General features: G+C 36.9%; 1 protein-coding gene and 1 long non-coding RNA gene across 2 annotated transcripts in view; both read left to right on the top strand.

The window, feature by feature from the left end:
• The window catches only part of LOC126382337 (phospholipid-transporting ATPase VA), a 99,898-nt gene that overhangs the window by 30,808 nt on the left and 43,684 nt on the right, over positions 1–25,406 (top strand). The window lies entirely within an intron of this gene.
• On the top strand, positions 13,872–22,642 carry LOC126382431 (uncharacterized). The gene is made up of 2 exons (XR_007569056.1): positions 13,872–21,139; positions 21,211–22,642. It is a non-coding gene; the product is annotated as an uncharacterized LOC126382431 (long non-coding RNA).

Raw genomic sequence — 25,406 nt, 5'->3', positions numbered from 1 at the left:
ACAGCAGGACTAGGGCCCTGTGCTGGGAGGTTTTCTGGCCACGTCTTTCCCTGAGCGTTACAGATTCCGATGTGGTAGTAGCTTTACAGCTAGTTACATAATATGTAATTTATTTTTTGACGTTCAAAAAGTGCTGACTATGTAAGCCAATTTTGAAAAAAATATCTTCTTTTTTTAATATTCAATAGGACATCATTGTCAAATGAGATACTTTTTACGAAACGTCAGAACGATGCATTTCTCTGTTTGTATAGAAATACGAACGTATGTCGTCAATAAACGTTATCAAGTGTCATTCTCTTGTTTATGTAATTTTTAATTTAAAAGAAAAATGAAATAGTTTTTTAATCTTTTTTGTTTCCATTTGAATGCGACGAATGGGTGCTGAGACAAACCTCTGTGGTTTAACGGCATCATCCAAACCATATATTAAAAAAAAACATCTTGGACTGGCTTCTATTTCTAAATTAACATTTTATCATTTATCTCCGAACCAGTCATCTAGCCACTTAGGGTGATTGCAGTATGTTCTCTGTTCCCTTCTTGAGTAGTTTCAGGTTACATTAGTGACTGGATACTGGCTGTCAGATTTGATAATGATATCTTGATTTTACAAAAAAAATATATTTTATTGAAGAAAACAGTAATTTTCACTCAGGCAAACAGCATTTCTATTGAAGACTCCTGATGTAACTCTTATTTTATTTAATGTTTTATTATATAAGCTGTTGGTGTACCTTTTTTATAAATAAATAAATAAATAAATAAAGACTTTACTGTCCTGAAAATAACATTGATTCATTTAATAATTCAATTAAAACATGTCATTATTTCAATGCAGACGTGATAAACTTTGCAAGATGTAGCGTGTTCAGCGTACTGTAAATAAATCCCAACGTCTGCGATAACCCTTTCATTGCCGATAAGTAGCTCAGTCATCATAGCCAATATTCAATATATACATAACATAAACTGCCTATATACCTACGTCCCACTGCTGGGCACAGGCTTCCCCTCAATCAACCGGCGGGGAATGGAGCATACTCCACCACGCTGCTCCACTGCGGGTTGGTGGAGGTGTTTTTACGGCTAATAGCCGGGACCAACGGCTTAACGTGCCCTCCGACAATCAGGTGATTCAAGCCAATATATAAACAGAAATCAAATTAAATGTGACACAAACGTTTCAGGGGTTTCCCTGACAAGTATAATAGGTTTGTAGACTCCGTTGTTCGTCAACAATAAGAAGCTATTGTCCTTTCATCATGGAATAAACAATAATATTTCATTACCGTCTATCTATAAAATGATATCAAAATCACCTTCAAATAATATTAACATTATTTGTAATGGTAATGTTCAATATCTCGAGATTATTATTATTAGTGAGAGATAGAAATATGAAGGGGAAGCCTTTGTCTAGACGTAGGCAGCAACAGTATAAAGTTCAAGGGGGTTAAAATGGCCACATCAAAGTAATTCATCTAAGAAAGCAATATTGCTATTTGACATATTTGTTTGCATTGCTTCTTAGATGAATTACTTCGATGTGGCCATTTTAACCCCCTGAACTAATTACTGCTGCTGCCTACGTCTAGACAAAGGCTTCGCGTTCATATTTGCATCTGATCTTAAAACTTAGATATTTTACTAGCTTTGACAAAAAACAAAACAAACCTGGTAAAACACATTACCGGGTTCCCGATCTACATACTGCTAGATAACCAATTAGCGAAGGTACTGTAGAGAAAAACAATTGAATTGTGTTTACCTATTCTGTAGAGGTGTCGTACCCATGTCAATCATCCAGTCATCGGAGTTTGGATTTGATGGGGTTTTAACGACCGCTCGCTATGTGGCTTTTTCAATATTACAGTAGGTACAGACGGTGGCAAAAGTTGGTTGACACATCAACTCTTTTTCCATTATCATTGGTACATATTAAATGACACTTATTGTTCGTAGGTCTCTTGAAAAATGTAAACGGAGTATATTCATAAACTTTTGCAACTGACTGTACATGTGGAGTGGTCTAGTAAGTTTGTGATAGCTTACACGAAAATGTTACACGACTTTGGACAATGTCGGGTTTTGTATTTCTGAATAATATGTTTTTTTATGTTTTTGGTTTCTATGCGTGATTAGGCCAAAACTCTAAAGAGCACAAAAACCACATAAACGGATTTCTACTGGGAACTTAGGTACTCCTAGGATTGACTAAAAGTACATCAATCAAAGGCCGAAATAAGATTTTTCGGGGATTGCCCAAAAGCGCGTTTGTCCTGGGATAGGCAAGTTAATCCGCGGAGGGGCCGCATATCGGGCTTTGACTACAATATGTCCACCAGCAATTCTGTGTATGAATTTGTTGGAAACATTATTTAAGTGAAGAATTGTGAAGCCGTTTTTATTGAATTAACAACTAAAGCATTATTATATAACTCAACAATCAGACTCCCCACTGTTTGACGAGAGAAGGATGATCGTTGATCGTACTTATGTAACATCATAATCATCACCAGCCCATAAACGTCCCCACTGCTGGGACACGGCGCCTTCCCTATGGATGGATAGGGAGATCGGGCCATAAACCACCACGCGGGCCCAGTGTGGATTGGTGGTCATTAACGACTGCCAATGCAGCCGGGACCAACGGCTTAACGTGCCTTCCGAAGCACGGAGGAGCTCGAGATGAAAACTTTTTTTTGTGGTCACCCATCCTATGACCGGCCTTTGCGAAAGTTGCTTAACTTCAACAATCGCAGACCGAGCGCGTTTACCGCTGCGCCACCGAGCTCCTCAATTACGTTATGTAACATAAATAAGGATAATTGTATTTATTTTACTCATTTCTCTTAGCTCCATCCGCTCATTAGTAGAAAATATGTTATGTTTATCTACTAAGTTCTTTATTGGGGTATGTGTGACCCACTTTAAATGACCTCCAATTATGTAGTAGTTATTGAAGGCTGGAGGAAAGAGATGTCCTTTAAAGATAAATTCAGCTTTTATTTCTATATTTTTTTGTAAAGACAATAGTGATAAAATCGTGGACATCGATCGGCAAATCGGTGTCCCAGATTTAGGAAGATTCATTTAAAACTATGAATTGTAAAAAAAGAACACAGTGTGCAACAGTGCGTGGATGGTAAGACAAAAGGTAAAGGTATGGATTTAAGTATTATCAAATTATTCGGCGAAAGATGCTTTTGAATAATAATGAATTTTCTAATCAAATAATATAATATTACGCATCTATACTTGTGCAATTATATACGCTTCAGAATCCATGTGAACATGATTTTCAGAACCTGGAAATAAAGATAATAAAAATATATTATAGATTCTGATTCCGAGGAATAAAGTCGCACTAAGTAGAATAGACGTCATCCTCTGCACATTGCACAAAGGGCAATTAAATATCAATTCGCTCCGGTTTTTTTGCTGTAGGTAATTAAACTTTGTTTTTGCTCATATTAAATGTCTGAGTAAAGAAAAGAAGTAGTAAAATCTGTCACCGGCCTTTTGTCCGCGATAGGTTTTTCACTTGCAAATACCTACCTATTGTTTCAGATTGCGTTATCAGATTGTAAACTCACTTTTTAGGTGTAGATGTGGAAAATTTCTATAAATAAACAATTTAGGTGTACATCTGAACTGGCCGTATAGTTGCGATAGATTGGAAACAGTCGAAGAGTTAAGCAATTTCTGACCACCGAATGGACGAACGGTCAATAAGTCTTCGACATTTTAGAGTGGCTAATCTCTACTTAGTGTCAAGTAACGTGGAGAGTTTCTAGTGGCGTTAAGTTCTTCTTCACCTAAAAAACGCGCTTCTTACTTATACCCACAGTGGTGATAGAACTGTAGCATCGCACTAGAATAATACCTTCACTTATTTGAAGAAAAATTAAAGGATTTCTATCTTAGGGTGGTATTAATAAACGAATCTCAGCTGAGACTGCCCTCAAGATCATGCTCAAGTCTCTGTTTTTATATGAGAACTGTCACATTGAAATAATCTTGACGGCAGTCTCGAAGCTGAGATTAGTTTATTAATACCACCCATAGGTTGTTTGACTGGGTTAAAGATCAATTACGAGTACAAAATGTTAATCTAGTCGTAGAAATCAGTCTAAGATTATCAAAAGTCATTCTCATCATTCTTTTTTAACTTTTTCGAATTTTAATTAGGTACGAAATGAGTACGAGGGTTGGCCGATTGTATTGATGACGTCACTCGGACAGTATTTCTATACGAATTCAATGGAAAATGATCGTTTCTGAAGTTTTGTAACAAGTATCTCGTTTGACTAAGCTGTAAATTTGCCATTGGCTACTGAATTTAAACAAATTTGATTTTGGCCGTAATAAAATGTACACAATAAGTACCTATGTGACGCGAATTCGCAAAGCGTAAACTAACATAAAGTAGGTAAGTTTACCACTGTAAGTTTCCGACATGCGTCAGCCAGACTACTTCAAAGATTTTACCAGTGGCTGTTAAACCAAGTGAGTCATTTCGTTGGTTTGGAACTGAACGCTGACTTGATGATTAGGTCAAAAATTCTTGAACTGTCCTACGGTGCCTTCTTCGCTGAATTGATAAGAGGTGTCTTATCTTATCCTGACCAAAGAATGAGGAATAATACTACGTATAGAATGGCGACTCTCCGCTCCCCACCATCAGTTAAGCTAGGTTTACTTCACTCCCCTCGGTCTTACTTTAGTCTTCAATAGTATGGGCGCCAGACGTCACGCACACAGATGCGCGTGTACGATAACGTCAATGTGTGGTGTCTGTGTAAAACGAAGATTTTTGTATGAAGTGTCCGGAGTGGGCCCTGACTTACCTTGTACCAGGAACTTATGCTTATTTTAATTTGACATTTGAGCATTCGCCCTCTTCGATGTGCCCATTGTGTTAGATACCTTGTTGGAAGCATGTAATTATGATTATGCTGAGGCATTTAGTGGCTATTTACTTTATAACGTTTATAAAATAAATAAATTTGATGACATTTAGGGCGGGACCGCTCCCGTGTCCTTGGCATTAGCATACTTCATTTAGCTATTTTTTATTCTCCCAGGTCACGGCCAGATTGTAAACTGGCGTGTTTTGGTCTGCGTATGTCCAGATTAAATCAATATTAAGCTGAACACTCCCCGAAAGTAGATACTCCACGTGGCGTAGTAAAGCCCAAAGTCCTTTTAATATCCATTCACCATTGATAAGTATTTTGTCTGGAAATCGGAACCTAGCACGGTAAATTCACCATTATTTCTTTGCTAGTGCTAAAGATTTCCAAATTTAATAACACCTTATTTTCAGCCAGACATTTCCTCCTATAATAAGCTTCTTGACAACCTAGTCAAATGAGATACTTTTTACGAAACGTCAAAATGAATGTTTTCTTTGGAGTTTGTATGGAAATACTGTCCTGTGACGTCATCGATAAAAGCGGTCTAACGTCGTACTCATTGTTTCTTAATTCATAATTAAAATTCGAAAATAACTCGAAAAGTAAAATGAGGTTGATTTTTGATCATGTTAGACTGGCTTCTCTTTCTAGATTTATCTCGATCGATTATCTTTGACCCAGTCAAATACCCTATCCGTAATAGCCCTGTTCGATAAACGCGTGACTTACATCATTGTGTCACGGAACGAATCGCGGTTCGGACTCCAAACCACTGAATTCGACTTTGTGGGTTTGAATTCATGATTGGATCAAAGATATTTTTTTAACCTAGCTACACCGACAAGAGCGTGGTTCTTATAGAGTACTTATTATATTAACTTTAGTTTTACTTTTTGGTATTTATTTTTTGTTGCACCATCCCGCATCCAAGTTGTTTGTAAATAGAATAGAATAGAATAGAAAAAGTTTATTATAAAAGGACGCCACACACAAAAAAAAAGTCAACAACATCATATCAAATTTCCACTAAAACAATTACAAAAAAGCAAGACGGATGTTTGTCGAAATGACCATAAGGTGGTGGTAAATGTATGTTTCCTTTTGGTGGTTGCCTGACAAAAAATGCTCTAGAGCAACAAGGCCGCCCAAATTGTACTGTATTCATGTGTTATGTCCGATTGTTAAAATCTAGTTCTGTGCAATAAAGTATAAATATACTGATTCAAATTGAAATCAAATGATTTGATAGATGTTACGTGGGATTTGTGCCCGGTCAATGGCAACAGACTCACCCCCAATTACATGGGACTTAAACATAGCTGGCGAGGAGTGGGTGTTATATTATATACCTGTGTGTACCCCTTCAGGGAACAGGCGTGATGCTATGTTATGCTAAATAGCATAATGCGGGACGAAATCGTCCCGTTACTATTAAAATGCTTTTCAAGCTAAGTCTAATATAGTTAAGCTTACCGAGTAGATACATAAACTGGCATGCGCCACTGGTAACTCCCACACAAACAATGTCTACTGGGAGTTGTTATACAAGACAATATAAGGATTCCTGTAGCTACGTAGCTTTATGAAGTTATTGTGGACGCGTTTATTAATCTTGAAAGAGGAGCGTATACCCCACGGCGCCGCGCCCACGTCACAAACATGAAAGCAATTAGCAAGTTGTTTAACAAGGTAAACTTCCATCGCGATAGCAAATAGCCAAATACAAATAAAAGCGGATCTGAAATAATTACACCATGTTCTCAGTAAAACTGGTCTGACTACCGACCTATTCATTCACAAAAGAAATAATCACAAATAAATTAATAGCGATTTCCATAGAATTTTTGCATGTGATTAAGTCCAATGGTATTTGGTCCAAGCATGGTATGAGTCTGGGGCATTTCACAGAAGTCAATTTCGATAAAATAACCATACTATAGGCGATAAAATAAAAAATGAGAAAGCTAATAGACAAGTTAAGCATCGCTAATATACTTAGGCACCCCAAATTAAAGGTAATTTTATAACAGTTGAAAGTGACAGCAATATACACCATTTTATTATATAATTATTTTTATGTCAATGTACGGTAAAATAAATTACGGGTGTAACTTTATTTATGTTCAGTTCAATACATTAATACATTATAAAAGATTGCCTTGAAGCAAACGTCTATGCCTGCCTTGGTAGAATTACAAGGAGCAGATTATAAAGCATGAGTATATATACAGTAAATTGAACGTAAGATGTTACGTTAACCTATTTCAATCTCATTGTTCGATAGATTACATCTCGCTTGATTATCATACCATTTGTGGTATAAAGAAAATAATCCGCTTCTCTGGCTATTGAGATTATTATTAAGATATAATATAAAATAAGATTACATGGCTTCATCAGTCGCGGTTTACAGCTATATTCATGTCGCGTGTTTTATAGACGCTCGGAAATATCCTCTTTATTGTTATACGTTTTATGTTGATAACTTAGATGTAGTAATTATGATAGCATTCTAAAATACTACGGTTTTAAAAATATACACACATATATATAAGATCACGTTTATTTCTCGTTGGGATAAGCAGAAGCCACGGAATTCCGCTAACTACGATCCTGACATCACTTTCACTTCTTCCAGTTTAGGTTGCGTTTCCATTGACGCGGAGCTGTGCGGAGATGAGCATAAATGTGCAGGAATCGACCAATCACCGTGAGGGACAGAGTGACAGAGCGTCTTCGTTTTTCGCTCTCTCGAAAGCTGTGATTGGTCAAATCCACACATCTCCGCTCTTCTCCGCCCATCTTCGTGTCAGTGGAAACCCGGCCTTAGTGTTTTTGACCAGGCGTTTCTTTAAAACATCCTGGATTTGATGTCGCTATGTACGCCTAGGCTTTTCTCTTCGAACTTCACATCAGAAATCTTTAAATTTTCATAAATGTACCTACTCTTAAACCACTGAAAGCCAGCTTATAATACGCGTAAAAATATGAAAACTTTAAATTAAGTAGGTAGGTATGATGAAACCGCTCTGCCAGAAACATATTTGGTTTCAACATGTTAAAACATGCCCGTTTTAATTAAAAAGTCTGCAGGTACGTGGGCGCGTTGGTTATCGCAATTACCAGGATTTTTTCAGGCGAGTACCGCTTCACCCCGGGAGTTGCCTTTCAACCACCGTCATGAAAAAGAAATGCTGCTACAGAAAATTTTCCACATAACGGCGGGCAAATATTGTATCATACATGAATCTTTTATCGTATTTTTTCTTTCGAATATTTTGGTCTTGGTATATTTCATCCATTCAATTGTATCCAAATGCGTTACGTATGTCAATTTGTTTGAAGTTTGCCTACATAAAATCAAATATTTTGTATTGTCTTTATACACAAATATTGTGAGACACCTAAACATAATTTCTCCAGAAATTAATAACGAACAAAATAAAAGTACTTTTCAGTGACAACTAACGTAGTCGGGTTTTGCTTTTTCATTACTTGTTCCACACTATTTCCTTTTATAATAAAACATAACCCTCATTCTGAGGCAGTCGGATAAAAACAAAAACATTGTAAGTCCCGTCACAAGCCGACAAGCGGCGTCAGCGACTCGTAAATAAGATTTGTTTATTCAATTCCCTGATACACGTCAAGCCAAATATAATGAACCGTTCACAATTATGCTAATGTATGTAACATTACTTATTATGACGAGCAATTTGCTTAAACAAAGCCGTATCTCACGTTTTACTTTATAAAAAAAAAACAAAGAAGCTTATAAAAGCTTTTGTTTGGCTAAAGTAATGAGTATAGTACTTAGGAGCTGTATGCAAGTAAGTTTGGTATGCAGAGTACGTGCGTTGTTAGTTGCTTGGATAGCTTTAAAAGGTAAAAGGATTTTGTGTAGAAACAAAGGATATATGATACAGGTTGAAATACACATAAATACACAATATAACAATGTGTATATTACGTGCTAAGGTACCTATACAATTGTTTACAAATTAAACTGGCATGTATACAACATGTAAGAAAGTGAGAATACTATAAAAGGATAATGAATGGGAATTTTATTGTTTATGGTATGAAAGGAGGATGGTTAATGAATGGGACGTAAGACAGTTTTAAAAAGTAAGAAAAGCGAGTTGATGGTGCGATGTCGGTCGGGTTAGAGGATTTTGTTAAAATATAAGGAGTAAAAATATTTATAATATCCCGTGTTATTTCTATATCCCACATACATGTAGTAGAGTGGTAGAGACACATGTGTATATTAGCACCAAAAATAGGTTTATTTTGATCCCACTGCTGGACAAAGGTTTCTCTTTCGAACCTTCTGCGAACTAAATCCAGAGTCATCAGCGTCATCTCGTTTTTTTCACGGTGTTGGCTTGCCTATCCTGAAAATTTGACTGGGCCGATTTTTTTACAGAAGCGACTGCCTGTCTGACCTTCCTACTCGCGAATGGAAAACCACTACCAAACCAAACTATATCCAGAGTCTATAATAATAGCTGCATATTAACATTTTACGACTGAAAACTAATGTTAAACCAGAACGTACTACAATTCAACGTAATCTAACAAGGCCGTCGTACGATTATTGTAATATCTCTTAATATAATTTTGCGCAAATACTTTAAGCCGGCTTGAGCCCTATACTTTATTAAAGTTGTAACGTTAATACTGTATAAACAACACTTATTACATTTCTCATAAAAAGAAGTTTGTTTCGTAAGGATTATCAGAATTGTATTATATACGAGTGTTAGGATTAAAATATAATAAATGTCATTCTATAGTGGGTATTATAAGGTTTTTAATTTATAGTTTTGATGTTCCAAATTCAAAAAGTTTTAGGATACTCGACTCGAACTTTGTTGAACAGCATTCGGGAGTGTTGCGATTAGTAGTACTTCTCATCAAAAATGCTGATGATGAAGTACCGAGCTGTAGGAAAGTGAGAATACTATGGAAGGATAATGAATGGGAATTTGATTGTTTATGGTATGAAAGGAGGATGGTTAATGAATGGGACGTAAGGCAGTTTTAAAAAGTAAGAAAGGCGACTCGATGGTGCGATGTCGGCCGGGTTAGAGGATTTTGTGAAAATATAAGGAGTAAAGATATTTAAAATATATGTTGTTTCTATATCATCCTACTCTAGTACCACTGCCCTGGTCTTTATTACTTCTGTGTTGGACTGGAAGTAAAAGTGCCCCTTTAGTGTCTACGGCTCACCAAGATGCGACGTCCAATTTATGTTTTTCACATTATATTTATAATACAATATGACATAATATGAGTTATTCATAAACCCATTTAATAAAAAAACACGATCGTAAAACCTTGATCGTCGACAGTGACTTTACTAGTTTAATCGGACGAGGTTACACTGTTATCGCAGGACAGCCACCCGCGTGTGTCTCTATGGACGGTTATCTATTTATTGCGAAATCTCTTACTATATGACTCACTTCGATATGTTTATCTATTCGTCGAACTTGGTACTTGGTATTGGAACAGCTTGGTGGAACGGGTTTAATGGGAACAGGACACAATATTTTTTCCACTCTTAATCAATTATTATAATTTAACTTACCCACAGTACCTATGTTAAAATTACACGGAATTATAATTCAGTAGATGCTCGAAATAGTTCACAGACTTGATTAATTGATATACAGATAGTACAACGACAGATATAATGGAAATTATATCTTGTTTTGAGTGATAAATTATTACAATATAAACTTCGCGTTAATATTACTCACCTATAGATAAACAAACAATATTATCTATTTAGTAGAAAATACTGCTCTACAATGATGATGATGATGATGCGATCCAGCCGATTTCGGCTACGGCGACTGCTTCAACTCCGACGTTCATGTGCTCGCATGTGGCTTATATAGCCAATCTTATTGGAAAAGATCCTCGCACATAGTGGGCATGTGAGCACACCATTTAAATATGCATAATTGATCGCCGTAGGCGGTCGGGCTTTCAATATATATATATATATATAATGACAATAATATTATATGTACAGTGTATTTCTGTATCTTGTGTCCAGTTTGCTCAATAAAGTATTTTATCTATTTATCTACAGTATGATATACCCACATCTCACCGAGCTTTTTGTTAGACTTCTGATCCCTGACTAGCTCAATATTGGGAATATTTGAAGTCGTGAGCTTAAGTTTTATTAGTGTTATCAATTTGAACGTGCGTGACAAATATCGATATATATCCCACACGGGGATTCCCAGTGTAGTGAAGTACATAGATAAACAGATTACTCTGCTTTAACTTATGTTTACTTAGTAAGGTATCTAACAATCTTTCGCACAAGCTGCATTATATTACTAACAAACCTAACAGTTTTGAATCTACGTTAGAAAACTGCGTGTTTTTGCATAACCAACGAAAAGTAAAGAGTTTATGGAAATCACAAATCAAATATCCAAAGATTGTTTATATAGAACAGCTATAAATTGCAGATAGATATCGGCCACATGCACGATTTATAAATAGATTATTCTTAATGATAACACGGAGATATTGCAGCAGGTGTAAAGTGAGAAGCTAAGCGCCTTTCGACTAGAATACCCTATGAGTTATGATACTTATGAGTCAAGACAATGCGCGCCAAAATGCTACTCCACACTAGGGTAGCCACCCATACTACATTTGAGTGTATTATCCTGTAATTTAAAAAAAAAAAAACAAAATGAAAGGGGAAGGTATGGGGGAGTGTTCAGAGTGGTCTGTGTCCTGCAAATAGGGTATATTTATGTTATATTATATTATATTTAGTTGACTAGAAAGACTGGTACAAAATGGAGGAGGCATATACCCAGCAGTGCGATGATGCGGGCTAATTGATGAGGATGATGAAAAGCAATGTATTACGCAAATGTATCATCTAGTTATCTACTTACTACATTTTATAGCTGGTTTATTTTTTTCATTTAGTCGCCTGAATATAGATTAACCAGCCTTTGAAATTAATATAACGTATCTTACAAACCAAACGTATCCAAAAATGTGTGTACGTATTTTTTATTTCGCTGCACGTTCGGAAAGTACTAATATTTTGATAATTTATAAAAAAAATACTCTCTTGAAGGTGGCAACGCAACCCTACTAGGCTTGCACTTTCTATTGACCTTCCAATGAAGCACCAAAATAGCCACCATTCATCTCGATTCTCGTCTTCTCTAAATTTAATTTCTCCTTCATTTAAAGTCACGATTAGTTTATCTTTTACTACAGTCAGATTAAAGTCAAATCGAAAATTAAATTATTTGAGTATTCTACGTCTATTACCGATACATTTTTCAGTTAATCAAAATAGAACTTACATAATAACTGTCCACTTACCATTTGCCGTGACGTACAAAAGATATTAATATTTTAAACATCGTTTTAATAACATACAATCGAACGAATCCAACTCCACACGAACTGCGCAATTATAGGAGTCCTTAAAGACTGAAGTAATTGTCATAAATAATAATTATAGTCATAAAATTTTCAAGGTGACTTCAACGCCCATATGTGGTGATCTAAAAGGTCTAATTATTATGATTAATATACAACTGTCACTGTCCGCTCGCCAACTTTGACTGTAAGGTCACAAAGGAGATACTCATAACATCACAAAATTAGATAAGTCACTCTCATGACCTTCAGCTTGAAAAAACTTGATTTATTTTACGATTCGTAAAGCTTTTATGGAGTCTTTAGTCAAAGTCATTCTAATTCTAGTTGATTTTGCCTTTTGAGCTCCGCATTTGAACGAATGCATTCGAAACTTGACGTTAAAATTGACTACAAGACGTTGTACAATAAAATAGAAGCAATAAAAGTATTATCTGTATTTATAAATAATAAACGATATTGTTTACGTTACAAGTTACTTATCTTGAAATTATATTGTGAAGAACTACGTAACCTAACATACGTAAACTCTATCCCCTCCAATTTATTAGGGGGAATTGTAAACAGAAGTGACTCATAGATTACTCGTATCCAACTACTTCCAACGGTTCAAATGAGGTTATTCAAGATATCCAACACGTTCAAGGAAAGACGGGCGTAGTAAATTAAGTTACTTCGTATCTTGTAGATCCTCTTGCATAGACGTGAGCGTACTCAAAACTGCATCTTCAGCAACACACTAATATGTAATGTAAATAAAATAGAGGAAAAATCAGTAGGTATCAAATTTCTTTCTTGACACTGAGAATATTTCTAAAATAGAAAATCTCATAGATTAGCTTCACTAGGCATCATGATGGAATAAAAAAAACGTTTAAAAAAGAATGTAGATAGTAAATTATACATGATTAAATGTTAAGGTAAATCTATAGGGTTTTCATTATAGTTCCAAAATAGACATAACAACAGAATGGAATTTCGTTGAAAAATGCAATAGTTGCAACCACCCGAAATCAAGGAGTTAAACAGAAATGGAAATAGGAACACGTGATGTCACATGTTCCAAGTGGCGTACAAACTTCGATCAGCTACATACAAATGCCTCAAACTCATCCTAAAAAAGGCGTTAGATGACATACTGGAAAGCAGATTGCAAATTAAGTGTGTTGGGACCCTCGCTCACCAACAATAGATTCGTTTCTAATAATAAGTAATAAAAATAACATTTAAGTAGGAAGTTGACAAGATCCAGAGTAAACCTGAAGAAAATAGAAAGGATTTATCATCATCATCAGCCCATTAACGTCCCCACTGCTGGGGCACGGGCCTTCCCTATGGATGGATAGGGAGATCGGGCCTTAAACCATCACGCGGGCCCAGTGTGGATTGATGGTTATTAACGACTGCTAATGCAACCGGGACCAACGGCTTAACGTGCCTTCCGAAGCACGAAGGAGCTCGAGATGAAAACTTTTTTTTTTGCGGTCACCTATCCTATGACCGGCCTTTGCGAAAGTTGCTTAACTTCAACAATCGCAGACCGAGCGCGTTTACCGCTGCGCCACCGAGCTCCTCAAAAAAAGGATTTATAGTATTTTTTTATTTTTTGTAGGTTCTCTAGACCTTCAAGTAGTGGCAAAAAGGTGTAGAGCTCATTTAGCTTAGTTTATCTATCACAAAAAATATAATTTCGATCACCGCTACACTTTCGCCATCTATTGCTGCTGAGTGAGAGTCCCAACACCCTTAATCTTTAGAATTTTCATGTTAGTAGGTTGATGAAAAGAAAAAACAGTTGACTACCTTATACATAATTAATAGGCCGTTTCACTACCATTCTTCCTTTGACGTCATTATGCGACATGATTAATTCAGGGTATAGTACCTCCGCTTTGTCCGTGGAATTCCATCATACGACCACAAACTCTCCGGGCGTGGTGGTTATTACGGCAAAAACATTTTAATATCAAATGCCATTACGAGTCCTATAAGCAATGGCCTGCGCGTAAGTCTGCCATGATGTTATGAAGCATGATCCTCATAAAAGATAATTGATTACCGCAAAAAAATTAATGCTCAAAAGAGATTGAAGTAAAAGGATTAAGTATTAACATAATAGAACAATGTATGAACAGTTTATGAGTAGAACTCTGATCATAAATTATTTTAAGTTTAAATTCAAAAACACACGCGGTTTTACGCGGTTATTATCATAATTAAAACACATAAAAACGGGTTCTTACCGAACCATATGGGAGTCTCATATCCCTACTTATGTGAACCCGTTATTGTGTTTTAATTCTGATCATAAATGTTACTTTACAAAATGATTTATTTGCTTTCCATTCATGTTTAGGTTTGAAAAGAAAACTTGTACAGTCCCATATCATCACCTTATACTTAGCCATCGTAAGCGCATTTTTCAAAAAACAAATTCGGTGTTCGGCTCTTGGTGTGTGTGGACTGTAGGTGTAGTAGATGGTGAGAGGTCGAGGGTTCTAGTTCCAATTGCAGCAAAACACCAGTTTATTCCATGTCACTATTTAATTAAATTGTAATTAAAATACACTTTCGCGGGAAGCGTCGGCCATTCAATTCCTTACAATATTGCCATGCCAAAAAATATTATTATTTTTCGGATTTCGGATTCGGATGTGACTATTATCAACAAAATAGATGGCTAGTTTCAGGTCAAAATTTGTGGTTTTAATTATTACCAGGATTGAAATTAATGAAAATAAATTGAAGTGTCGTCGTATTATTCTATGGTTATACGTAGTATTATTTCTATGTTTCGTTAAAGAAAAACACACCAGAATGTGATTCTTTAGAAAGGCGCTTACCAGGTAGGTATTTACTATCATCATCACTAATTTATATGTAGCATTCTCCATGCTGGAAATTAGGGAAAAATAGAGCAGTGGTTTTCCTCTTGCCCTCCGTCCCACAGTACTCTGTTTGACGCGAGCGGGATGGCGCCCAGAGTTGTCTATTTCCAAGCCGTACTAGGACTCCTGTTCTCCGCTTCTGAATAGTACTCTCAGAACATATATTTACTATAAGGTGACGATATGCAAATAGTCATATGTCATAGAAGAAATGACAGGGTGATATGATTTGTACTCGAAGTGTTGACCATGGTTGTTGCGTTTCTCAATATGATTGATTTTAATAATAACGAGGTGAACAGTTCCTTTATCAGCGAAGGTTTCTCGTTTTAAAAATCGAACATTCCTTGGCCTTCATATTGCTTTCGTGGCTCACAACCCAAATCCGTGATGTAACAACGACACACTTTCTGCGAGTTGACCTGCCATCTTCAGAGAAAGTGACCTACTGCATCGTGGAGGTCAGTGGCCAACGCAACGTCATCAGAATTCGAAACCCAAGGTTATAATATGGTGTGTGTATTAACTATACAATATTGTATAAAGGTCAGAAGCCTTGACTGTACTATTAGTTTTGAAAATCAAAAAGTTTGTATTTTTACTGTTTATGAAATGATTATTTGCAACGTTAACGTCACTCGCTTACTGCACACACGTATGTTTTCATATAACAGAGTTTTATGTTTATGATCTGTCATAATAAATCTAAATCTGAATTGAAATATCTAATTCATTTAAGAAAAACACAGTTATAGCTCTTAATAGCCATAGATAAAGCACGAAATTAGTTAAAATAATTGTAATGTACGGAATATAATAAATTTAATTCTGACTGCGTGCGATTGGAACACATTACACTTCAAAAATAATTTAATTTTCGTATAACAGCGGTGTCGCCATAATGTGCGATAATTCACTTCATTAACACGATTACACGACATGTATTCTCATTTTGTCACGCAATCGCCCGTATGATAGCCATGTTTCGCGATTACGCCTTCACATTGAATACGCCCGTTATCTAAACAATTTTCCCTCAAACAGGGTGTTAGTGACATCGTAACCAATACTGAGGGGAATGACTCAGACCATGATTCTGAATTAATATCAAGTGTAATTTTCCGTAGGAAAATTCATGACGCTTGTGTTTTTTAATTAATTACAATTCTATACTTTTGCGATGGAAAATTCTACTTGATATTAACTCAGAATAATGAGCTAAATCATTCCCCTGATTTTCGTTACGATGTCACTTACACCCCGTACTAGTACGTACAGGTACCCATACAAGTACGTATCGGTGTTATGGACACCGTAACGAATACTGGGGGACGATTCAGACCATGATTCTGATTGTTTTCAGTTCCATGCTTTTGCGACGGAAAATTCCACTTGATATCAACTCAGAATCATGGCCCGAATCATCCCTCAGTTTTGGTTACGATGTCACTAACACCCTGTATACTACTGCTTATGTCTAACTAATCTGTGACTAATAAAGTATACACTTAAACAAATTACTTACTATTATCGCTGAAACTGTCACTTCACGCGATGACTGTTTATGTTCACATTAAAAGAAAACGTTTGTAAAAGAAAATAAAACGTTTATTATATTTTAATAAGTTTTTCTTGTGGGATTGTGCGATAAAGAGTTTTTGTATTATTTTGTAATATTTACTGTTGTTCAATATTCACTATTATTGTCATGTTTTGAATTCAAAAGTGACTAGACAGGAATGGCATGTCTTCATGTTTAAACACATTGCTTGGTAAATCTATAAACATTCTCACACTAATGTATTGACGAAATGTTTTTCTTCGTTGAGCAATGACCTGGGCATGCAAAGGTCGTTATCTTGCAACCTACAAATTACCGGCATGTAACTATTTACAAATTCTCAAGATTACTTTAGCACGTCACAAAAGAGATAGTCCTCCATAGATTTTACGCCCCGGTACTCGTGAAATGTCTTTTAAATTAATCAAATCACGACGCTGAAAATACGTTAATATAAGTACAATTTCGTACATCTTTCGCTGCGTTCCTTTTACTCGGTAGAGCACGAAATGGCCTGGCGATTGTATTTGGAGCTTTGTTATAAAATGTTGAACATTAGAGCAGGGCAGATAACTGTGTCAAGTATAAAGTCAGCTGCAATGGCATTGACGCAGGCCAATCCGCGTGCGATTATCAACTACGGCTGTCTCAACAAAGTGATAGATGGCCATCTTGTAGGCTGCGCCTGCGACGCGGCGACGCGTGCGCCGTCATTACGTTATGTTACTCGCGATACTGTTATGCAATCATTTTATCATAACACAAGTATTTGTCATCGTCATCGCAGACGGTAACACTTCTATTATCTGAGGTAACAAATGTGATAATGTCTGTTCATAACTGCTGATTCCGTTACTTCCTTAAATGGTAGTGACTTGATCGTATGTTTTCAATGCGTGATTTTTATTTTGAAGTCTAGTGTACTTCCAAAGAAGGTAATAAGACCGAGTGTAGTGTTGGTCGAGGTATTGTCCAGTTTTTGTCGACTTGGAACTAGTGTACACCAAATGTAGTGTAAAACACTTCAGTGAAGTCAAGTTACCATTAGCGGACTCCCGTTAGCGTTATTTGTTCGTCGTATTTTTAAAGATTTTTATTGTAAATAATTTTATTTTATTTTTGATTTGTTTTATTTTATGTTTTCCTTTTTTAATTAAATTGGCTTGTGAATTATGAAAAAGAAACTTCATAATTTTAGATTTAGAGTTCATTATAACATGGAGAGAAATAATCTTTAATAAATAATGTAATATTTAATTATGGTCCTCTAACTAAGAATAATGTTAAAATGCACAGAGGCTAATATTTTTTTCTTACATCGTCATCGTTTCTGTCATCTGTGTGGCCGGTTTCGCTTTATTTTCTTACTTTTATTATTTTTTTATTTAATTTTTTGTATACGAAATGGCAAGAACTTTATTTCTTCTTTATACGAAACGCTATTCCTTCTCTTTGTTTATCACACTTACATTAGCAGTATAATAAACTAACAACCGTTACCGCTTTGTTATCTAAATTACATTTCCCTGATAGTTTTAGTAAGAAATATATGAGAAAAATAATTAAAAATACATTGTTGGCAATGAGGTTAACAAAACTATTATAATATTGTAATACTTTTGTCACGCCATTTTGTGTTAGTCATTCGCTTACATTTGACTTTTAAAAAGTAAATATTTGAATGCAATATTATTTGCTTTCCAAATAAAAAGTAATACGGTCAAATGAATACCTATTATTTTTCTGAAAGTATGTAAGATATTGATGAATGACTGAATTAATAAACACTTCATTGCACACACAAACACAGATCATGTACAAGAAAAAAACTAGAAGAAAAAATATAATATATATGTCGGAGTTAGACATGAATAAAGAAGAGAAATTGATCAAATTAGACACTATAATGAAGTTGCAACACTTCCATCATGAAGTTGCAACGCTCTGACGTCAGGTGGCGTACGAGCAGAGCGGGGTGAAGTCGGGGGAGTCACTACAGAGTCGTCGTGTCGAGCGGACGTGCACTGCCGTTATAGTCGGGCAGTCTACCGCGAACCATCGTCTTGAGCGGACGTGTCGAATAATTACGATCGGAACGTGGAGTGCTATAGTCGCTCACCTATAACTTGTAGGGACGTCAAGAAAGTGTGATCGGAAAAGAGTACCTAGCAAGTACGTTCACATGTCCCGATGATTCGGTCCGAATATAGGAACCATGGGTGGTGGAGGGCAAGTAGAGGGCGAGTAGCCCCTTCGCGCTAACGTCCTTATGCGCGCTAGATAACGAGAGACTGTGTAACCATTACGAATACCGTGACGTTGCCGTGAGTGTGTATCTTATTCTGTGACTTTATCTAATCGTGATACAAGAACTATGTGGAAGTAAATAAAATGATTGTGATACTATTGACGGCCATTATTGTCTTCTAACGCCCACCCTCCATTCTGATGATAATGTTACGCGACACCCACACTGCTACGACATCAGAAGTGGGATTAGTGAACTTGGATGAAGACAACGTGATGTGACGTTCACAACAAGACAATGCAAGTTTCGATTATCACAATCAGAAGAAGATTATGATGATTATCACATTCGTGTGACCACGTGATGAAGATGTAGTCTACAGCCATGCCTGAATTTGGAGATGGACCTGAATTTGAAGTGACCTGGACCTTGTTAATGATCGACATCACTACATGCCGTAAGATATGATGGGGTGAACATCACAATATTTCCGTAATGTATGCAGTCGTGTTTGGAAATTATGGTACCTCAACTTGGAAACTGTTATTACGGTGAGTCGTTTTCATACTGGAACCTTATTGTTATTGATTTCATTGCTATGTGAATGTTCGTTTCTAATAATGAGGAAATTGATTTTTTAAAAAACAAAATTGACGAGACATATTGTGTCAATCCGTGTCAATCATACCGCGTTTTCCAATCTGTTTTCATCATTGTCAAATCTTTGTATTTTGGTTTAAAAATATTTCGAATTGGTGTAGACACGCTTAACCTGCGTGGTTAAAGTTGTATTTTCTCACTCCAAGCGGGTGGAGGTTAGTCATGATATGATGTCTTGTTAAATAACGTGTTTTGTAATCTACCGTCATTCATCAAATGTTTCAATATTCAACATTCTTTATTGTAATCTTTTTAAACTGATTGAAAGAAAGTCATGTGAATACGATAATACAGTGAATTCTTTTGTTTCATGTCATAACTTGCCACGTGGTTCGGCAACTGGTGGATTGCTAGCGGCGATGTAAGTGGTGCGGGCTGAGCTGTAGCCGTGTAAAGTGACGACATCATGGCAGCGAGTTGTATACCAGCCGGACTTGCTGCGCTGGTGTTGTTGAAGACCTAAACCATGTCACAAGACCAGTGGTTGATCTTTTATTGGAAATTCTTATAAGTCCTGGTGAGTCGTATCTGTTTTACCTGATTTGAAATATGGGAAGTTTTAATAGGATACAAACGAATATAGTGGTCGGGGTGTCGCAAAAAGGGTCCCATACAAAATTAGGACTTAGAAAATTGAAAAGAAAGTTCTCTTTTGTTAACTTTAGTTAAATTGGAAATCGTAATGAAGTGAAGTAAACATTCTGAAGTAAAATCATTTGGATTATGATTACTTAAATGAAATAGGCTTAGAAAATGCCCGAAACAGTAAATCATTAGTGAGAAAATTGGAGCAAAACATTCTAAATAATGATAATACCGAATTGGTAATTGTTTAAGTGCGGTAATATTTCCTCGAGGTGTTGGTCGCTACATTGTGACTTTATGACTTGTGTGTGTGAGAGCAGGGTGCTCTGTCGTTTTGTGGTCGTGGACCATGGTGGCCATCCCGGGAGGGGATGTTGTGACTCATGACTGTTTTGTAGCGTAACCGCAGTTTGGGGAGGAATATTACAGTCTGTTGTGCTTTGCAGTAGATGTGTAATGTTGGTTGATTTAATTGAGTAATGAAAGCTATGATTGACCTGTTTCGGAGCAACTCTGATAGGAAGCTGTGCACTTGTAGTGTTCGGGGCTGCAGCCACTTTTGTGCTGCTCGTCTTAGAAACTACAGGTATGCGGTCGAGGCCTGGATGTCATGTTGACTTTGTATTTGGTCATGACATTGTACCTGAATCTAAGTCAAGTTGACCTCCGGTAGAATTAGTCGAACTGCACAAATTAGAAATTGGTGATGTAAAAGAAATTTTGTAACCCATTGACCACTATTCTACCAACTAAGATGTAAAGTTTGTGTGCTAGCTGTGTTGAGATATCGTCACTTGGTGTAAGTGGCATGAGTTGCTGTCGCTCGATTTAGGTGGCAGTGACGACTGTGTTGAGATATCGTCACTTGGTGTAAGTGGCATGAGTTGCTGTCGCTCGATATAGGTGGCAGTGACGACTGTGTTGGGATATCGTCACTTGGTGTAAGTGGCATGAGTTGCTGTCGCTCGATTTAGGTGGCAGCAACGACTGTGTTGAGATATCGTCACTTGGTGTAAGTGGCATGAGTTGCTGTCGCTCGGTTTAGGTGGCAGCAACGACTGTGTTGAGATATCGTCACTTGGTGTAAGTGGCATGAGTTGCTACCGCTCGATTTAGGTGGTAGTGACGCCTGGTTGTGAGATATCGTCACTTGGTGTAAGTGGCATGAGTTGCTACCGCTCGATTTAGGTGGTAGTGACGCCTGGTTGTGAGATATCGTCACTCAGTAGAGTGGCATGAGTTGCTACCGCTCGATTTAGGTGGTAGTGACGCCTGGTTTTGAGATATCGTCGCTCAGTAGAGTGGCATGAGTTACTATCGCTCGTTTAGGTGATAGTAACGACCGATGTGTAAAGAGTAATTGGATTTTCAAGTTTGGTTGTTTATAGTGTGTGAATACTGGTCAATGGTCCGTGTATTGTTAGTTGATGATTTATCATGATGTAATGTGAGCTCATGTAGAGTCACAAGTAGAGCTCGTGTAGAGTCACAAGTAGAGCTCGTGTAGAGTCACAAGTAGAGCTCGTGTAGAGTCACAAGTAGAGCTCGTGTAGAGTCACAAGTAGAGCTCGTGTAGAGTCACAAGTAGAGCTCGTGTAGAGTCACAAGTAGAGCTCGTGTAGAGTCACAAGTAGAGCTCGTGTAGAGTCACAAGTAGAGCTCATGTAGAGTCCTTTATAGAGTCTCATGTTAGGTCAGAAATGACCGAGCGAACTTGGATACTGTGCTGTGGTATATTGTTTCAGATTAACACACGAGGACGTGTGTCACGCAGGATGGCCGTGTCGGAGTTAGACATGAATAAAGAAGAGAAATTGATCAAATTAGACACTATAATGAAGTTGCAACACTTCCATCATGAAGTTGCAACGCTCTGACGTCAGGTGGCGTACGAGCAGAGCGGGGTGAAGTCGGGGGAGTCACTACAGAGTCGTCGTGTCGAGCGGACGTGCACTGCCGTTATAGTCGGGCAGTCTACCGCGAACCATCGTCTTGAGCGGACGTGTCGAATAATTACGATCGGAACGTGGAGTGCTATAGTCGCTCACCTATAACTTGTAGGGACGTCAAGAAAGTGTGATCGGAAAAGAGTACCTAGCAAGTACGTTCACATGTCCCGATGATTCGGTCCGAATATAGGAACCATGGGTGGTGGAGGGCAAGTAGAGGGCGAGTAGCCCCTTCGCGCTAACGTCCTTATGCGCGCTAGATAACGAGAGACTGTGTAACCATTACGAATACCGTGACGTTGCCGTGAGTGTGTATCTTATTCTGTGACTTTATCTAATCGTGATACAAGAACTATGTGGAAGTAAATAAAATGATTGTGATACTATTGACGGCCATTATTGTCTTCTAACGCCCACCCTCCATTCTGATGATAATGTTACGACCGACACCCCCCACTGTTACGACATATATTATTCTATTTCTCTTTTGTTTTGTATTTTGTTTTTTCCTGTTTGTGCTATAAAGTATTTTTTATGTTATGTTATATATATTGATTTTGCTTCTTGAAACCGTATATAATATGTATTTTTTTACCGTAAATAAGTTTTATAAATTATTTTTGCATGCCAAATTGCGGCAATGACTGAGATTCTTGTAGGTACACTACTTAAATGGTAATATCTTTATTGCACCATGCTTTATGAACAAATAAATAAATAATAAAATAATATACAGGGTGTTAGTCACATCGTACCGATACTGTGGGGGATGTTTCAGACCATGATTCCGAGTTAATATCAAAATTCATGAAAATGATGGTGGTTTTTTTTTAATTAAACTTTCAGTTCCATACTTTTGCGATGGAAAATTCCACTTGATATCGACTCAGAATCATGGTCTAAATCATCCCTCAAAGTTTTCTTTACGATGTCACTAACACTCGGTATATTATCTCTCGATATATCCTCGGTAAGGTATAATCAGTTACAGGAACACACATAGTTCTAAAAATTATTTCCTTCAAAAGGAAATTCGTGTGATATCAGATAAAGGCGGATTAAAAAAGGCCACATAGAAACAATTCATCTAAAAAAGCAACATTGCTATTTAACATTTGTCGATATTCCGCATTTAGTTTTACGTGCGCAAATGTCTAATTGCAATATTGCTTTTTAGATTAATTGCTTCAATGTGGCGTTTTTAGAACACCGGGGGGGTTAAAAAGGCCACATGGAAGCAAGCCATCTACGATAATAGCAATTTTGCTTTCTTAGATGAATTGCTTCGATGTGGCTATTTTAACGCATCTGATCCTTCCGTTCTTTAATTCAATGTTATAAGGCCTGCAAGCAACATTGAGAGTTCCTACCAGCTAGACAATTACTGTGTCTATTATATAGAATTAAAATTTCATAATAATTAACTTTCAACTGCTTCTCTTATCACGTCTGTAAACGTTCCATTACCCGTAAATCTTTATAGGCTTTCCTATCTCTCGCTATCTAAATACGCTCAAGAATCATACACTTCTTTGTCTTCCTACAAAGATGGATTCAAACCAAACGACTAGATACTATAGACCTTGTTCTTTTATGAATATGGTAAATTTTACGACGATCTCTCAGCTGTTAATGTAAAATGAGTGTTTTTATTACGATGTCACGATGATCTATTCAGTGACTATTAACAACATCGTTGGCTATAGCTTTCTACTACGTGACTCAGCTAAACATTGCTTCAATGTCAATTGATTAGTTTCTTCTACATTTGATAAACTGATTATGTTATAAATGCGACAGTTACTTAGTAAAGAAATTAGAGAAAGTAGAAACCTAAATCCAGAAATAACGACCAAACAATCTTCAAAGTAAAAGATAAACCACATCTTTCTTTTACGCTTTTTTTAACTTATCTCTTTGTAAACTTGCATCAGACATCATTGGACGATTATTACTTGCTCAAAAAGATAAACTTGTAACTATTTCGCGCCCACAAAAGAACAAGTTTGAGAACCGAATATAGTTCGGTCGTTATCGTTAAAAGTAAAAGTGATCTCTTCTATACAAGTATAGGAGAGACAGATTAATAAACGAAAGCAGCACATTTAGTACAAGAGAGGCTTATCATTGTTCAAAAGAAACAAAACCCGTAGAGGCATTAACGTCACAAACGGCCTCGTGATCCAGTGGTTGAGCGTTAGGCACACGATCCGGAGGTCCCGGGTTCAAATCCCAGTGGGGAAATAACATAAAAAATACTCTTTGATACATAGTTTGGTTAGGACATTACAGACTGATCACCTGATTGTCCGAAAGTAAGATGATCCGTTAGTCGTTACATGAGCCATGTCAGGGGCCTTTGGCGGCTCAATAATACCCCAGGGTTGATGAGGTTGGTAATCCATCTTACAACCCACACGATAGAAGATTAACATCAAATTATAGTATCATTCTGCCAATAGCAACTCAATAAAACTCTCGAGCTATCGAGATAATGCCAAAGGCTACACAGACAAAACTATTTATGTACTAGTAGGTATAACTTAAAATAAGTCAAGGTCACAAAGCTACGGGCAATCTACTGCGGGTAATTTGATATCACTCCAGTTCTTCCTGTGAAGGTCGATTAAAAGATGAATCTAGGAAATAATTAGTTTCCGACCGAAGGTCGATTTTTGGCCGAAGCCGATTGCCGATTAATCGCTATCGCCACAACCTTCGGCCTAAAACCGAACCTTCATCGGCCACTAGAAGTAATCAGTCATCTTACTACCCTAGTTAGTGAGACGAGGTGCCCAACGAACCTTCTCTCGTCGAAGTTTTGCGTCAAGTGCAGACCTCTGCGTCACTATACATTACTCCTGCCACGTCCAGTCCTTTGTCTGTGATTATGGCACAGCTATTTGTAGAAAATCCATTATATACTCCTCCAGCCGTATCGGCTATCCGTTCCACGGGTTCCACCAGGCTAAGAAGTGGGCGGACAAGAGAGTGTGTATATATAATATGTATGCGCGCAGGCTTACGCACTTAATTTAAACTTGTCCTGCGCAGATGACAGCTTTTGACGGCTGTATAAAATACATTATAATTATTATATGGAAACTTTTTGAGCCTTTATTCTCTGTTCAGTAGATGTTCAAAAACAAA

Source organism: Pectinophora gossypiella, chromosome 4 (genome assembly GCF_024362695.1).
Source record: "Pectinophora gossypiella chromosome 4, ilPecGoss1.1, whole genome shotgun sequence".
In the NCBI taxonomy this organism is placed as follows: Eukaryota; Metazoa; Arthropoda; class Insecta; order Lepidoptera; family Gelechiidae; genus Pectinophora; species Pectinophora gossypiella.
This window is presented reverse-complemented; position numbering and strand designations above follow the sequence as displayed.